This window comes from Mauremys mutica, chromosome 3 (genome assembly GCF_020497125.1).
Source record: "Mauremys mutica isolate MM-2020 ecotype Southern chromosome 3, ASM2049712v1, whole genome shotgun sequence".
Lineage (NCBI taxonomy): Eukaryota > Metazoa > Chordata > Testudines > Geoemydidae > Mauremys > Mauremys mutica.
This window is the reverse complement of record NC_059074.1, coordinates 83,536,880-83,554,997: the sequence shown is the minus strand read 5'-3', so window position 1 is coordinate 83,554,997 and position 18,118 is coordinate 83,536,880. Positions and strand designations below refer to the sequence as shown.

General features: G+C 42.2%; 1 long non-coding RNA gene across 1 annotated transcript in view; it reads right to left on the bottom strand.

The window, feature by feature from the left end:
- Positions 1 to 6,603: 6,603 nt before the first annotated feature.
- The window catches only part of LOC123367249, a 47,361-nt gene continuing 35,846 nt past the window's right edge, over positions 6,604 to 18,118 (bottom strand). The window contains exons 2-4 of the long non-coding RNA XR_006578376.1: positions 9,548 to 9,696; positions 7,656 to 7,876; positions 6,604 to 6,835 (exon numbers count right to left, since the gene is read on the bottom strand). This is a non-coding gene — a long non-coding RNA (uncharacterized LOC123367249). The remainder of the gene's footprint in view (positions 6,836 to 7,655; positions 7,877 to 9,547; positions 9,697 to 18,118) is intronic.

Genomic DNA, 18,118 nt, shown 5'->3' with positions numbered 1-18,118 from the left:
ATTTGTTCCAGTGCTTAACTGCCCTTACAGTTAGAAAGTTTTTCCTAATGTCTAACCTTAATCTCCCTTGCTGCAATATAAACCCATTACTTCTTTGCCTAACCTCAGTGGCTAAGGAGAACAATTTATCACCCTCTCTTTATAACAACCTTTTGCATACTTGAAGAACTATTATCATGCCCTCCCTCAGTCTTCTCTTCTCCAGATTAAACAAATCCATTTTTTTCAGTCTTTCCTCATAGGTCAAGTTTTCTTGATCATTAATCATTTTTGTTGCTCTTTTCTGGGCTTTCTCTGGTTTGTCCTACCCAATTTACACTGATGTTCACTATGTTAGTCATCCAATCACTGCTAACTTTTTTGGTGAAAACTGAAACAAAAATGTCATTTAACACTTTGGCAATTGCTGCTTTTCTCTTATTGTCTTTCCCTCCTCATTGAGTAATGGGCCCACCATGTCCTTGGTCTTCCTCTTACTTCTCATGTATTTGTATCATGTATCATGACTTGATTACATATATAATGTATGAGCGGACTAAAGTCCAGACCAATAATATATACTTGGTGTTTTAATAGGGCCAATTTCACAAAGCTAAAAACACTTATGAGCCAAATCAACTGGGAGGAAGAATTTAATCAAAGAAATGTGAATGATAATTGAGGATAATTTAAGAACACCTTATTAGGCCTTGTCTACACTGCCACTTTACAGCACTGAAACTTTCTTGCTCAGGGGTGTGAAAAAACACACCGTACTCCCAGCGCTGGTAGATACTTCCCTCGTGGGGGTGGGTTTTTTACAGCACTGGGAGAGCTCTCTCCCAGTGCTGGTGCTGCAACTACAAAGCCATGTTAAAGCTCTGCCACGGCATAGCTAATGAAGACATACCCAGAGATGCCTAAAAAGCCACAGGAAAAAGGCTATGCTGGTTAAAAAAAAAGAAATTGGTTTAGAGGGGAAGCGAAGGCATCTGTAAAAATAAATAAATAAGCAAATAAATAAATAATGGAAGAGAGGGGAAGCTGATAGTAATGAATATAAATTAGAAGTTAGGAATTGTAGAAAACTAATAAGGGAAGCAAAGAGAGACAGGAGAAATCTGTGGCCAGCCGAGTTAAGGATAATAAGGAGTTTTAAAAATATATCAGGAACAAATGAATCCTGACAATGGTATTGGTTCATTCCTGGTTGGAAATGGGAGAACTATCAACAATAATACAAAAAAGGCAGAAGTGTTCAATAAATATTTCTGTTCTGTATTTGGGGGGAAAATAGGTGATATAGTCTCATCGTAGCGTGATGATAACTCCATTCCACTAGTATCTTTGGAAGGTGTTAAACAGAAGCTACTAAAAGACATTTTTAATTCAGCACATCTAGATAACTTGCATCCAAAAGTTTTAAAAGAGCTGACTGAGGAGTTTGCTGGACTGTTAATGTTGATTCTCAATAAGTCATAGAGCACTAGGGAAGATCCAAAGTGCTGGAAGAAAGCTAAAGTTCTGTCAGTTTTTAAAAAGGGTAGATGGGATGACCCAGGTAACTATAAGCCTGTCAGCCTGACATCGCTTCCAGGCAAGATAATGGAGTGGCTGATGCAGGACTCAATTAATAAACTAAAGAAGGGTATTGAAATAAATGCAGATCAACATGGTTTTATGGAAAATAGATCCTGTAAACCTAACTTGATTTTTAGTTGATAAAGGTAATAGTGTTGATATATTTCAGAGATATGCTTAGTCTTCTGTAAGGTGTTTGAGTTGGTGGTACCATACAACATTTTGATTAAAAAACCAAGAATGATATAAAATTAACATGGCAAATATAAAATGGATTAAAAACTGGCTAACTGATGGGTCTCAAAATGTAACTCTAAATGGGGAATTGTCATCAAGCGGGTCTGTTTCTAATAGGGTCCCCACAGGGATCAAGTCTTGGCCCTATGCTATTTAACATTTATCAATTACTTTAAAAAAACATAAAACATTGCTGATAAAGTTTGCAGATGACACAAAAATCGGTGGAATGATAAATAATGAAGAGGACAGGTCACTGATTCATTAGTAAACTGGGTGCAAGCAAACAATATGCATTTTAATACAGCTACATTCTTCTTACTTTAATATCTATTTTAATTATACTAACACAAAGGTGAGCCAGCTATCCATTTGTCAGTGAGGCCTGGGTCCTTGGCATGAGCTGGCACCTGGTCTGTTAGCATCACACTATTCCTCTCACAAATGATACTGAAGTCCTTATTAATGTCAATCTTTTTTCTACACAGACCATTCCCTGCAGGAACAAAGGCCTTCCACATTCAGTGTGACTGTCACTTGAAAGCCCAAGAAAAAGGCAGCATATAGGCACTGACTCCATGGGTGGCTTGGGGAAAGGTGCCCAATGGGGGCGGGGGCAGGGGCTGGGGCAGAGTGGGGGTTGAGCATCCTTGTGGAAAATTAGAGCCCGGTGCCTGTGAGGCAGCATAGCATTTTGAGCACTAACAATTGAAGAAAACCATCGTTTTTGTTCCCTTCCCATGTTATGGTTTGTTGTGTAACAGCAATAATCTCTGTTGTAGTGTACTCACAATAAATGGCTTTTGAGATTGATTAATAGTCAAAGCAAAGTTGAATCATGTAATCAATCTCAGCAGCTGTTTATTGCTTTGTACATTACAAAGCAGTACAGATTATCCTTTAAAGAGCTGCTAATGCCTCATGGAAAACTTTGAAAAACATTTTATATAGAATTGGTACTGCTGATGTATCATTTTCTGGGTTTTTTCTCTCCCTCCTCTTCATTTTTTAAAAAGGAACTTAACATGTCTCTAACCATCTTTGTTGCCTATCTGGAGTCCTTTCCACGCTCATTTATATCTTTCCTAAGTTGCTGAACACAGCACTTCATATGAAAGCACACAACTGTTTGATATAATGGGCCAGACTCCTCCTGTCCAACTGTGTCCTGGGAAATTTACTTTCAGGGATATGGACACAATGATTTCACTGCCGTTCTCCCCCAAAAACTCAGCCACAGCAGAGTAGTTTTTGGGCTTGTCTACATGGGGAAATTTACTAGCATAAATATAGCGGTATATGTAGTGGTCAGGGGTGGCTCTAGCCATTTCGCCGCCCCAAGCATGGCGGCATGCCGCGGGGGGCGCTCTGTCAGTCGCTGATCCCGTGGCTCCGGTGGACCTCCCGCAGACGTGCCTGCGGAGGGTCCGCTGGTCCCACGGCTCCGGTGGACCTCCTGCAGGCATGCCTGTGGATGCTCCACCGAAGCCGCGGGACCAGCGGACCCTCCACAGGCACGTCTGCGGGAGGTCCACCGGAGCCACCTGCCGCCCTCCCGGCGACCGGCAGAGTGCCTCCCGCGGCATGCCGCCCCAAGCACGCGCTTGGCATGCTGGAGCCTGGAGCCGCCCCTGATAGTGGTATTCCCTCTGTGGACACTCTTATTCTGGAGTCTTCACACTGAGAGTTATACCCATATAACTTTAGCAGTATAATTATGCTGCTAAATGTCCTCTTTTAGACAAGCCCTTAGTTTCTGGCAAAGACCACAGCATGAATGAACAGAATTGGTGTGTCCCCAGCTGTCCTAGTCAACCCTCCTCCAACTGGCCAAACTCCATGCACTTTTGAAGTTGTGCTCCTCAGGACCACTGCAGAGAAGAAGTTGGGGCAGTTTACTATTGCAACTGCTCCAAGCTGATTTTCCACTTCTGAAGGATAGCTGAGGAGGGATGGCCCATGCACCTGAGGCCTGGTCTACACTACAAAGTTAGGTCAACCTAAGTTGCCATTTGTTGATTTAATTGTGCATGTGTTTAAACTCAGATTTGTCTCCAGCCAATGTGAGCATTCTGTTATGGTAACGCGGTAATGAAACCACATCCCCAAAAAGCATGACCATGGTCAATCCACTGAGCTCAGTGCCGTGTGAGTGCCAACACTGCATGACCTGTGTCGACCCTAACAGTCGTCCAGCAGCTGTCTCTCAATGCCCTATTTCATGCAACAGTGACTGTTTATTGTAGGCAATTGCCCATGGCAGCTCCATGCTCTAGACCAGTGGTTTTCAACCTGTGGTCCACCATGGCTTAACAACCATGTAAAAGAAGCAGTGAGAGATAAAAAGGCATCTTTCAAAAAGTGTAAGCCAAATCCTAGTGAGGTAAATAGAAAAGAGCATAAACACTGCCAAATTAAAAATGTAATAAGAAATGCCAAAAAGGAGTTTGAAGAACAGCTAGCCAAAAACTGAAAAGGTAATAACAAAATGTTTTTTAAGTATATCAGAAGCAGGAAGCCTGCTAAACAACCAGTGGGGCCCCTGGATGATTGAGATACAAAAGGAGCACTTAAAGATGATAAAGTCATTGCGGAGAAACTAAATGAATTATTTGCTTCAGTCTTCACGGCTGAGGATGTCAGGGGGATTCCCAAACCCGAGCCATCCTTTGTAGGTGACAAATCTGAGGAATTGTCACAGATTGAAGTGTCACTAGAGGTGGTTTTGGAATTAATTGATAAACTCAACATTAACAAGTCACCAGGACCAGATGGCATTCACCCAAGAGTTCTGAAAGAACTCAAATGTGAAATTGTAGAACTATTAACTATGGTTTGTAACCTGTCCTTTAAATCGGCTTCTGTATCCAATGACTGGAAGATAGCTAATGTAACGCCAATATTTAAAAAGGACTCTAGAGGTGATCCCGGCAATTACAGACTGGTAAGTCTAACGTCAGTACTGGGCAAATTAGTTGAAACAATAGTAAAGAATAAAATTATCAGACACATAGAAGAACATAAATTGTTGGGCAAAAGTCAACATGGTTTCTGTAAAGGGAAATCATGTTTACTAATCTATTAGAGTTCTTCGAAGGGTTCAACAAACATGTGGACAAGGGGGATCCAGTGGACACAGTGTACTTAGATTTCCAGAAAGCCTTTGACAAGGTCCCTCACCAAAGGCTCCTATGTAAATTAAGTTGTCATGGGATAAGAGGGAAGATTCTTTCATGGATTGAGAACTGGTTAAAAGACAGGGAACAAAGGGTAGGAGTAAATGGTAAATTTTCAGAATGGAGAGGGGTAACTAGTGGTGTTGCCCAAGGGTCAGTCCTAGGACTGTGGAAGTAGAGAAAGAACTGACAGGGATTTGTAGGGGATCTTAATGCATGACAGTCTCTGTTAGCAAGAATTAGGCTAACTGTAACCCTAATAACACGAGATTTGTAGAAGCGAGGATTGTGTGAGGCGAGTGGAAAAGAACTGCGTGAGAAGTTGTTTCGACCTTGTGTAGATAATGTGTAGATAATATGAAATGTAGACTGGAGTCTCTTAAGTGAGAAAAACAAGATATCAGGATGACCTATGTATAAACAAAATGCAGCTGTTGCTTATTATTGTCTGTAACAAAAGTATAAATGCTTGCTCTAATTGTTTACCTGTTGAGAGACCTGTCTAGGAAGGGGGGATCCTATGTCCTAGTGCATCTCTCCCTGCTGTAGCTGCTAAACAGAATAAAGTATCTGACTCTGCTGCACCCAACCAAAAAGTGAGAACTAAGTTTTTCTCCGACAGGACCAATCCTATTAAATTTATTCATAAATGATCTGGAGAAAGGGGTAAACAGTGAGGTGGCAAAGTTTGCAGATGATACTAAACTGCTCAAGATAGTTAAGACCAAAGCAGATTGTGAAGAACTTCAAAAAGATCTCACAAAACTAAGTGACTGGGCAACAAAATGGCAAATGAAATTTAATATGAATAAATGTGAAGTAATGCACATTGGAAAAATAACCCCAACTATACATACAATATGATGGGGGCTAATTTAGCTACAACTAATCAGGAAAGAGATCTTGGAGTTATTGTGGATAGTTCTCTGAAGACGTCCACACAGTGTGCAGCGGCAGTCAAAAAAGCAAACAGGATGTTAGGAATCATTCAAAAAGTGATAGAGAATAAGATGGAGAATATCTTATTGCCCTTATATAAATCCATGGTACACCCACATCTTGAATATTGCGTACAGATGTTGTCTCCTCATCTCAAAATAGATATACTGGCATTAGAAAAAGTTCAGAGAAGGGCAACTAAAATGATTATGGGTTTGGAATGGGTCCCATATGAGGAGAGATTAAAGAGGCTAGGACTCTTCATCTTGGAAAAGAGGAGACTAAGGGGGGATATGATAGAGGTATATAAAATCATGAGTGGTGTGGAAAAAGTGAATAAGGAAAAGTTATTTACTTGTTCCCATAATATAAGAACTAGGGGCCACCAAATGAAATTATTTGTTTAAAACAAATAAAAACATCTGTCCACTGAAATTAACAGAAAGTTTTGAAATTGGAAAGGCGGCAAAGTCTCATTACATTTATTTATGTTTAAAATTTGTATTTACTTGTTTGTGGCTTTTTTTTTTGCCATTGTTTGCCTGCACTGTTTTTGCCATGCAATAAATTTCTATTTTTGAAAAATAAAATTATCTTTATTAGTTCACAACACCACATATTGCAGAATGCATAGCGGTGCTCATAAACATATAGCAAGCAACACAATTCATAGCTTTGGGAGCCAGCACTACACAATTCCGAACAGCCCCCAAAAGGTCAGGGCTAGCTAGAGCACAGTCCACCACACCACGTTAATGGGCTGAGTAGTAAAATACTCTTTCAAGGCCTCCCTCAGCCACACAGCTCTACACTGAGGTCTTCTGATAGCACTTGTGCCTGACTGGTCAAAGTCCGCAGACAGCATCTCCATCTCCACCCTGGAGGCAGCTTTTCCCTCTTTGACCACTACTCCTGGGGGAATTCTGCACCAAAAAATAAAAAATTCTTGTAATCGGTTTGCGCCGGGGCTCGACCCTCCCGTCGGCAGGAGGGGAGCCACACCGACTCGCTCCTTGTCTCCTCTAGCTGGCTGAGCGACAGGAAACAGTATTAGAACACTCAGGCCCTTCGGTACAGGGGCTGAGCGGCAGTACAGAACAATAAGCTCAGGCTCTTGGCTGCAGGGGTTGAGCAGCAACTAGTCACGAGGCTCAGGCCCTCTGAAGCAGGGGTGAGCAGCAGTTAGTCAATGAGCTCCAGCCCTTTGAAGCAGGGGGGAGCAGCAAATAGTCAATGAGCTCAGGCCCTGTGAAGCAGGGGGGAGCAGCAATTAGTCAATGAGCTCCAGCCCTTTGAAGCAGGGGGGAGCAGCAAATCGTCACTGAGCTCAGGCCCTGTGAAGCAGGGGGGAGCAGCAATTAGTCAATGAGCTCCAGCCCTTTGAAGCAGGGGGGAGCAGCAAATCGTCACTGAGCTCAGGCCCTGTGAAGCAGGGGGATGCAGCAAATAGTCAATGAGCTCAGGCCCTTTGAAGCAGGGGGGAGCAGCAAATAGTCACTAGGCGTATAGGCCCAGGCCCTTACCTGGGTGAGGGGGAAAACTGCCACCCGTGAGTGGGGTGGCAGGGGGGACACAGGCCCACCCACTCCACTGTGTCCCAGCCCGGGGCCCTAGCAGTGGCTATCACTGCCGCTGGTCAGTGGGGTCCTGACCGCAACACACTGACATCGGGACCTCTGCTTCTGTAGCCTGACAGGGGTCGGCTACCCCCGGGCTACTGTCCATATCCCCCTCAGGGCCTACCTCGTTGATCGCACCAGATGCAGGCCAGTCTAACTGCATAGGCTCCTCAGGACCAGGGCTTGGTGGCAGGTCCGGCAGCTCCTCCGGGAAGTCCGACCCGGCGCGGTCAGGCGGCTCCTCCAGGTAGCAGGGACAGGTGGCGGTAGCTCCGCCCACTTGGGTGTCTGGGAGGGAGCTCCCTCTGCTGGGCAGGAGGGGATCCACACCGACTCACTACAATTCTGCACACAATATATTAAAATTCTGCAAAATTCAGCAAATTTTATTTGTTAATATAAAACTACATAATCAAGACAGTTTCAATTATTTTGGTAATGTATTTCAAAATACCTGTTAGCAACTATGTCTGTAACAAAACAAAAACACACAAAAATTCCACCAGGAGTAGATCGTTAAAGAAACTCCTATGACAACCCAGTTCTTGTTTCTCTGCGCCCCCAGCCCAGCCAGAGAGCCAGACACCCACAACCCCAGCCACAGAGCCCCCCACAGCCAATACATCCAAACCCCTCCCCCCAAGCCCAGACACCAGCACCCTCCCTCCCAGAAACCAGCCATGCCTCCCCAGCCCAGACACCCACCTCCTCCCTCCCGGAACCTAGCTGTGGCCCTCTCCACAGCCCAGACAACCGTTGCCTCTCTCCCAGAACCCAGCCATGCCCCCCCATCCCAAACACCAGCCCCACTGTCTCCCAGAACCCAGCCGTGATCCCCACCCCCAGCCCAGACATGCATCCCCCTTCCACCTAGGGATCCAGCAGGAAAAACAGCCTGCTTTTCTGTCCCAGGTTTGTGTGGAGTTTCCTGCATGTCACTGTCTCCCTCCCTCAGGGCATGCAGGGAACTGCAGCTGTGGGAACTCTACTCTCCCCGCCCCCCACAATTTCTTATATGTGCAAGCTGGACTCTGCTGGCTTCAGCAGCCTCTAGTGGCAGCCAGCAGCATTTCTGTTGGGGAAAGGAAATTATTCACAAAAAAACATTAATTTCTGCAAAATTCTGCATTGCGCAGTAGCACAAACTTCCCCCAAGAGTAACTCACAGATATTATGCAGGACACAACAGGCAGGACATAACCTTTGGGATATTTTTCTAACTGAGATCCAATCTTGTGAGTAAACACCTCCAGCATCCCTTCAATATACAAAAAGCACATTCAACATTCACATTCATTCTTCACTTGCTGAGCCAGTAGTTGAATCTTTCCTTGGTGCTGTCGAGGTGGCTAATGCACCTTCATGAACCATGGGAGCAAGAGGTAGGCTGGATCCCGCAGAATCACTACTGGCATTTCAATATTGCAAATAGTAATCCACTGGTTCAGAAAGAATGTCCCTTGCTTGCAGCTTTCTGAACAGTCCTGTGTCCTTAAAGATGCAAGCACCACACATCTTCCCTGATCAACTCACAGTGAAGCATCCCCAGTGATCCACCAATGCTTGCATAACCATAGAAAAATAGCCCTTTATGTTGATGTATTCTGTGGCAAGGTGGGCTGGGGTCAAAATAGGGATATATATACTGTCTATTGCCTCAGCACAGTACAGGAACGCCATTGCTGCAAATCTATCAACTACATCCTGCACATTGCCAAGACTCACAGTCATGAGTAGCAGGAGATGATTAATGGCCTCACACACTTGCATGACACCATTCCTACTGTTGATTTTGAAACTCCAGAATGATTTCCCACTGATGAGTAGCAATCCAGTGTTGCAACATTTCAGAGTGAAATCACCATATGCAATGTCAATGCAGCTTTTATTCTGGTATCCCTGCACTAGAAGACTGGAGCGGGCTTGGCACACAAATCCAGAAATATGGCCTTTCACATCCGAAAATTCTGCAGCCATTGCTTTTCATCCCAAACGTGCATTATGATGCAATTGCACCTGTCAGTGCTTGTTTCTTGGCCCTTCCACCTTCTGCAGCTGCTCTGTGAATGTCACCAACAACTTGAATTGTTTTTCGTTATGTCTCTCCACAAACTGTCCTCGAAGAAATCGTCATGTCCACCATTGTTGCAGTGCTTCCTGTGGGTCTGCAAATACAGGGGAACTGTATATCCTGTCTTTGCAACATTCATGACAATAATACAGAGCTCTGCAGCCTCCATGTCAAATGTTTTCTGAATGAAATTGTGGAACTTTAAATATGACAAGGTAAAGGAGGGCAAAAATCACAAAATGTATCAAGGTAAAAAATTTTAGACAGAAAAGTATAAAGGACATTGGAACATGGTAGCAGGAAGAAAAAGGAAGACAAATGGCACCCATCCTAAGGATTTTTTTTAAATCATCACATTTGCTTAGAACATATGGTTTCAGTTTTTGCCAGCTGATAAATCCAATCCACTCATTCTGTTAGTGTTGATCTATTATTCACTTTTGTAATGGTAGTCACAAAAGTGTTCCCTGCTGATTGACATACAAGAGAGGAAAATACTTGCACACATAAGAGCAGCTATTTTTAGTAGCTATATCAAGTGGAATGAATAAATAAAGTAAGTAACCTGCCATGAATAATTTTTTTGGTGAAACTGATGTACAATATCAAGAGAAGTTATTGTATACAGAGAATACGTAGGGAAGGATTATCTGCCTTTTGAGAAGTTACCTTCTAACTTCTCTATTTTTCAGGCAAAAATATATATAGGCAGCACCAAGAATTACTCTTAAATGATACATAAATTCCTGCTCGGTAAGGTTCAAAATATAATAGGGAAGTCAGAGCTGCCAGATGCCATGAAACGTTAATAGCCAATGTTACGTGAAGAGAGGCCTAAAAATAGCCCAGCCCTAAATGTAATAAGATTTTCTGCTGCATTTAACGAGTACATATGATGGAAAGTGGATTATGTACAAATTGATATAGCAACATGACATAATGTTTTTCAATTTCAACAACGTAAGCCTTTCTTAACACTTACAAGGAAAAAGTAGATCATTTATTTTTAAAGGGAACTTTATGCTTGTGAAGATAGCCCTAGAGATGAAAGCTGCTTACGTATTCACAACAGAGGTGCAGCATGGTAATGCTAGTGCCAGCTGCTGCACACTGCCTCAACCTGATTCTAAAGGGATCGTACCTAGGAGTGAGAGGTAGTTCAGTCTCCATACCCTTTGAATCTTTGAGCTTTTTGATGAGACTGCCAACAAAGCCTCTGTGGTAGCCTATGGGACGCCTCTCCACCTGTAATCTTTTCAGTATCTGTATTGTACTTATTACTTTCTACTTCTCTATTGCAAAAAACTAAGCCCTGGTCTACACTACGAGTTTAGGTCAAATTTAGCAGCGTTGCATCGATTTAACCCTGCACCCGTCCACACGATGAAGCTGTTTTTTCCGACTAGAAATTTGTAATGTAGACATACCCTAAGCAGGGATTTAAAAGGGTGATCTAGTCATTTTCATGTTAATGGAATTTTATGCAGGACTGGTCAATGAAGAAATATTCATGATCATTAGTTTGCACAGGTGTATGAGGAACAAGGCCAATAAGGAAAGAAATGAAGTGTATTTTAGAATCACAATAGAAAAAGAATCCCATTTTAGTAGTACTTCAAATCAAAGACAGACCGTTTAATGATAGGGGGTAAGACAATCAAACCTTAGTGAGTATTGCAAAGGTTGACACCTTTATTTTAAAGCTTGGGGGTTATAAAAGGAATTGCTTGATATGGCACAGCTATATACCATTCTCTCAAGTTCATCAGTAGGATATCCTTTGAGAGACAGAGGAGCTGAAGCTATAAGTAACAGCTTCACTAAGCTAGGAGTTGTAAGTAAAATGTATTTCTTTGAACTTTCTTCTTTTATCATACTAACTTTTAGGGTACTTATAGACTCATAGACTTTAAGGTCAGAAGGGACCATTATGATCTTCTAGTCTGACCTCCTGCACAATTCAGGCCACAGAATCTCACCCATCTACTTCTATAACAAACCCCTAACCTATGGCTGAGTTATTGAAGTCCTCAAATTGTGGTTTGAAGACCTCAAGCTGCAGAGAATCCTTCAGCAAGTGACCTGTGCCCCATGCTGCAGAGGAAGACTTTTCCATTCACTGGCATTGGTTCAAGTCATTCCATTCAGACAGCAGAAGGCAGCACTGGAGGAGCCTAGCTTGAGGGGTTCTCACAGATCTGATTCTGCTGCTAACTGTTTCTGTTGGTCTCTAGCTGTGACACAAGCAGAGTTTCAAGATGACAATAGATTTGGGAAGAAAAGAAGGGCCAGATTCTCCTCCCTATTATACCAAACCTGATTGGTATGAATGAGTTTGAACCAAGGAGAATTTTATTCAAACTGTGTAATCAGAATGTACCAGCCACGTAAATTCTGAGTTCAAAGTTTTTAAAAGATGACTCTAGGAAATATCCCAGGTTATTTAGATTTCTCCTGATTTACATTATAATCTCATAGGATGAAGATTATTAAAGTACTTGTGAGAAGGACATCTATGAACATTAGGCAGACTTCTCTCTGTTTTTCTTTGCTACAACTGTGGCCTCTCCTTGAAAGCTGGGTACCAACTAGCTAGCCAACAAATTCAGTGAAAAATTCTTATGTGCCCAAAGGCTGAGGGAAAGTGTCCACGTCAGAATGAATAATTTCTTTTCTTTCTACTGCTACTCTTTATTGTCTCTCCATATCTTGTTTCTGGGTCTCTCGCTCCTCAAACTATGGCATCCAGGCTGAAGGCTAATGAGAAAATACTTGTTCTATTATTAGGAAGTTATTTTCCAGTTATTAGTTTATGTACTGAGCAACCTCTATCCTCATCAAGAATAGTATTGAGCTTGGAATTACAGCAATTCTTGAGGTAAAATATTAATTTGAGAAGCTACGTTAAAGATTGAAAAAGGTTTTTAAAAAGTGAACATTCAAAAGTAAGGGGAAATGAAGTCTGCTTTTTTCCTTTCTCTGTTCCTTCAGAACTAGAAACAAATCTTTTTTCCTGAATATATCATTCTCCTGTCATTCTTTTTGCTGGCCTTTCATAAGGTAACAAGTTTATTTGTATATCTTTATGTCTGTTGTTCTCTGTACTTTTGGGGTGAAATATAGACTATAATAAATGCAGACTAGGTACACAAGCTCTTTGGGGTCAACCAAAAAATTATGAATCCCCTCCCTTTCTCCAGGCTTTTTGATCTTCCTGTCAGCCCCTCCAAATGGACTCTTTCCCTGGGTCCTCCCTCTCCAAAACAATCTCTTCCTCCCTGTCTGCTGCTTTTTACAAGAAGTCCCCAGATCTCTCTCTTCTAGACATAGTTAGGGTCGAATGCTACCCTTCCCAGCTAACATCATAGATAAGGACGCATTAATCACCGCTGCATGCCCTTTTTAGGCATGCTGAATGAACTCTTTTAGGAGGTGGGGCCTGTGGCAGAACAGATGGCAGGATTCCAAGTTAATGGCCAAGATCAATGGGAAACACAGTGCCCTGATTCTCAGACCTCAGCCTGGCCATGGCTACACTCTTCCCCCACACTTCCTGAAACACTGGCAACATGGATCTTGTCCCTACTGTGCTGGGATTGGCTGGCTCTCTGCCAGCACCTGCCCATAACTCGCCAGCAGATATTTTTACTTGGGGCGGGGGGAGGGGAGAAAATACATCAACTGCTGCTCCAGGAAAGCAGCAACTCTTAATCCAGTGATACTTAGACCTCAGTGGTTCAGAAGTCAAATTAGCGATCAACATTACCCACAGTGCCACAGTAGGGTGAATTCATTGTTTCATTTAATATATATATATATTAATTAAATGAAACAATAGAATATATATATATTTATTAAATGAAACAGTAGAATTTATGATTAAGACTAAGTGATACTAAGACTGAGGCTCGTGAGCTGCAAGTGGCTCTTTAATGTGTCTCCTGCAGCTCTTTGCAGCACATGATATTAAAACACTGTGTGATTTAATATTTAACCAGTCTAAGTTATTAACCAGTCAAGATCCTTTTACCTTGTTATTAACCCATTGTAGTTGAGAAAATAATAATACCTGGTCAATAATATTTCTGTGAGAATTATATATATAGGATCTTGACTGGTTAATAACTTAGACTGGTTAAATATTAAATCACACAGTGTTTTAATATCATGTGCTGCAAAAAGCTGCAGGAGACACATTAAAGAGCCACTTGCAGCTCACGAGCCTCAGTCTGAGTATCACTTAGTCTTAATCATAAATTCTACTGTCCTGATAGGGATCATGCTATGTTGAGAACACAAAATGCCTCAACTATCTTCTTGGTCACACATTCTTTAACTGAGCTCCAGTAGATTAGTGTGAGAGAGGAAGATGACACCATGCCTGTCCCTTTTACATGCCTCCCCCCAACCCATTTCCATAGATTTCCCACAATGTGGCTTCTCTACACATCAGCCAACAGAAAGGGGCACATGCTCTTCAATTTTTCACTAACTTGGCTAATATGTCAGGTCCCTTTAGACTACCAGGCCTGGATCCTACCTTTATCTGCCCATGTATATCTGACCTTTGAATGCATCAGAGAAAACATCAATTTTGATGGCATCACTGTGTTCTTCTTGATTTTGTAACAAGGATAGGTGAAGAAGCAAGTTGCAGAGTTATGGAGATAAGATTTTCTTTTTAAGTAGAAACACTTCAGAGAGGAAATGGCAGAAGTAGTTCTGCATTGTTCCTGGATGATCAAATCCACATGGGAGAAATTCTAATGTAAATTGTCACAGACAACCATTGAATAAATCTCTGAGCTATGTATACCTGCCTGGGATGCATGTGTGCAACTCGCAGTCCTATTAATAGGGCGTGAGGTTGGTAGTGTATTCATCACCCATAGCATCCCCTGGTGTAAGGGCACTACGTTGCAGGGGCTTTTCCTTTTGTGCCTCCTTTTCTTCTGCTTTCTCCACCCTGACTCTCTCTGGGTCTTCCATGGCCTAGCCCTCCTGCCAGGTCACCTCAAGTTCAATCCCCTTCTGGGGTAACAAAAAGTCCAACCAAGTCCAAACAATAATTCTTCTGCTCTATACTGGAGTTCTCCACTTCTTGGCCCCTATTTCTGGGCCCAGCAGAGCTTCACCTATACTTCTTCCTCCTAGAAGCTGTCCCCCCGTCCCCAGGGACTCTGGCAACTTCCCTCAGGGATCTCCCGGCTCCTTGGCTCAGGAGTCCCCACACAGGAGCCTAGCCCACCCCCTGTGGGCCTTCCAGCCTGACTTCACCAGGCCCTTTGCAAGCAGAGGGCACTTTCTTGGCTCTTCCCTCCTGGGTCTCTCCTCTCTAACTGAGTTCTTCACTCTAGTTATATAGGCTTCTCCTGACCCATTTCCTGCTGAGGCCACTAATTACCATTAAGTTGCCATATCACCATGAGCTGGGGGCTAGTTGGTAGGTCACAAGCAAGGCAGAGCCCAATTTGCCTTAAAAGGGCCAGCCAGCCTGTGATAGTAGGATATGCGTGCAGAGAGAGGGCAGGTTATAATTCTTTGTCTGCAAAATGGGTGCAGAGTACAACAGGAACAATATTTCCCCGTAATTATGAGAATGCAAAATGTAGCAATTGTATTCTGAAATTTTTGAGCTTTTCAACATGTAGAGAAAAAAAGTTCACAGCATAAACATATACCAGATATGCATTTATGGGAAGAAAACTGGAGAAGAAAAAAATTAACACTGATTCCAGGCTGATTTGGGGACTGAAATGGCCCCTTGTTATAACTAGGCAGACAGGAGAGCTATTAAGTTACGACAACCCATTCTAGGGTGCCTATGGGCGCCAGGGCTGCCCAGAACCCTTCCATAGCACTATGTGCCATAGCCTCCACCCCTGCAAGTTCCCTGTGCTTGGGTTTGCAAGAGGCCCTATGCAGGGCAGACTATAGTTGTGCTATGCAATTCCTGAAACAGAGGAATTCTCCCTCAGCCAACTCAGGGCATTTCAGAGCCCTTGTACATTGCTGTAGCTGCATACAGGTGCTGTAGTGGGGGGTGAAAATCTCACCCCAGCCGTTCTGACATCTTGTCTAGTACTTTAACCACAATATTTCTCCCAATAGCATATAACTATTGTACTGCATATTTTAATAGCAGAATCAGTTACATAATTCTTACACTATCTTAACTTTTAGCTCCTATGTTTTACTATTAAGAATTAGTACTAACCAAAACTATAACTGTTTAAGGCCCAGGCACTGTTAATTATCCAGCAAAAATTAAATTCAGTGGAACCCTGAAATACTTAATATAAAATCGGATTGCAGTTTTCATTTTCAAAATAAAAGTAAATATGTTTAGTTGATCTTTGAAAGGAGCCAACCTTGAACCCAATCTTGCAGTCCTTATCTAGTAGGAATGCCATGTGAAGTTAATGGAAATTTCTCTTGGAAAGAAAAACAAATTAAAACCCCACAACTCAGCAGATATATTTTGTGACAAAAGGGGTCAGCTTGATCCCTGTTTAATATAATTTCATTGACTTCAATGGAATAACAACAGGGATGAACTTGACCCATTACATTAAGTGGATTTTTGGTCTTGTTTTTGACTGCTTGCCATTTATCTCTATTAGTACCAACTGAAAAGTCATCTTATGTTTTAAACGTATGTTTAAAAATTATTCCAATATCTTTCAATAGGAAAGGTGATCTCACTTTTTCTCCTGTATTTCCAAGTGTTGCTAACCCCCAGCATTCCAAAATCATGATTCAGGCCCCCAACATCATAGGATTGTTTTAAAAATCATGATATTTTTAAAGGAATAAATGTTGGATTCTTTTTGTTTGTCTTCTGGCTTTTGAGTCTTCAGGGTTCACATTTCAAGCTATTTTCCATAAGCCTGAGGGCTAAAGACTGATTTTTCTTTAAATGAAAGCAGAAATTCTCATGTGAATTCAATGACCTCAGGAAGCAAGGCTTTATAAAGACACCTCAGGAAGCAAGGCTTTATAAAGAATCATGACAAAATCACAAGAGTTGGGATGGCCTGGATCTGGATGACACATCCTTCCAGTCCAGAAAATTAGCCCTTACTACTGCCCTTCAGTACCACTCCTGAGCTGGCCCCGAGGAGTGTGTCATTACTGAGAGAGTCAAGGAACTCTTCCCCCGACCGGGGCTGCATGGTGCTGCCTCTGAATGGCACCCAGTCCCTGCTGGGCCTGGGAGCAAGAGGCAAGATGAGAAGCTGAGCTCAGATCTCTACAATACAGACTGACAATTTCTGATCAAGTGTGTAATTAATTTCAATTAACATCTAGTGATCCAAAGCCCATTTTTCAGCACAGTGGGTGTTTAGTTCTCATACAAAAACGATGATTCATACAAAATCTAGGACTTAATTTTTTTCCTGTGGTTAGGAATATCTATTTAAAGGAAGCTGAACATTTCATAGAAAATTACATCTGACTGTGCAATTGTTTCATGTTGCTAGTTGGTGGGTTTTGAAAAATTTTAAAACCTTGGATGGGCTCAAACCAAAAGCCTACCTGTGAACACAGCAGGAAAAACAGGATCCATCACTATTTGAAAACAAGATATTTAAAAAAAAACCAAAAACGTGACCACAAATAGTTTGGCCCCTTAATAGAGAGTGAATTTCATTACTATCTCTCTTCCCCTCTCTGTCAAAATACCTGTGCTCAAAAGCAGACTGACAAAGGGGCAGAAAGGAGAGAGAGAGTTCTTGGAGTGGGTGAGTGAAAGTAGCCCTCAATTTAAAATAGGCTACTATAAATATTAAATAAATATATGCCAAATTGATGCACTGTTGTTGTGTGTATAAAGGAAAATGCCCCTTTCCCCACTCCCATTCTATCTCCCACAAAAACCAGTGGTCACACTGCAGATCTTCTATTACAGCAACCATGGAGGTGTAGCTAAAGATTCAGAAGCATGTTGGGCGTGTTAATGAACACACACTCTCTGACAAGGGCAATGACTGTATGCAGAACCCCATATAGATTATTCCTACTCTTAGTAGAAATAGAGCACATGGGGACGCTGCATGGCATTACTCTCATCCAGAATATAATCACACATGCCGCTTTTGCATGTAGTGTGTACATGTGTGCCTCTTTGTGGAGGGAAGGAGATTATTCCTGTTGCCAAGTGTCTGCCTGAATTTTGCTCTCCATTAGGAGTATTACAGAGATCAGACTGGATTGCATTTATGATTATTTAGATAGCACTGATAATATGGAAGGCACTGTGCAAAAGGTCTTACAAAGACTTACACAGGCTCAACGTTAAGCCTCTGAGTAGTCCCACGGAAGACATTAACATATACACTGACTAAAATTCTCTAATGTTGGGCACCTAAACTGGGGCTCCTAAACCTATATTTAGGCATCCAATAAAAGTGACCTAGTTTACAAAAATGCTGAGTATCCAGAGCTCCCATTGACAACAAATATTGAAGGGTTTGCTTCTACCATCCTGCATGCATTTTGCTTGCTCACCCAAT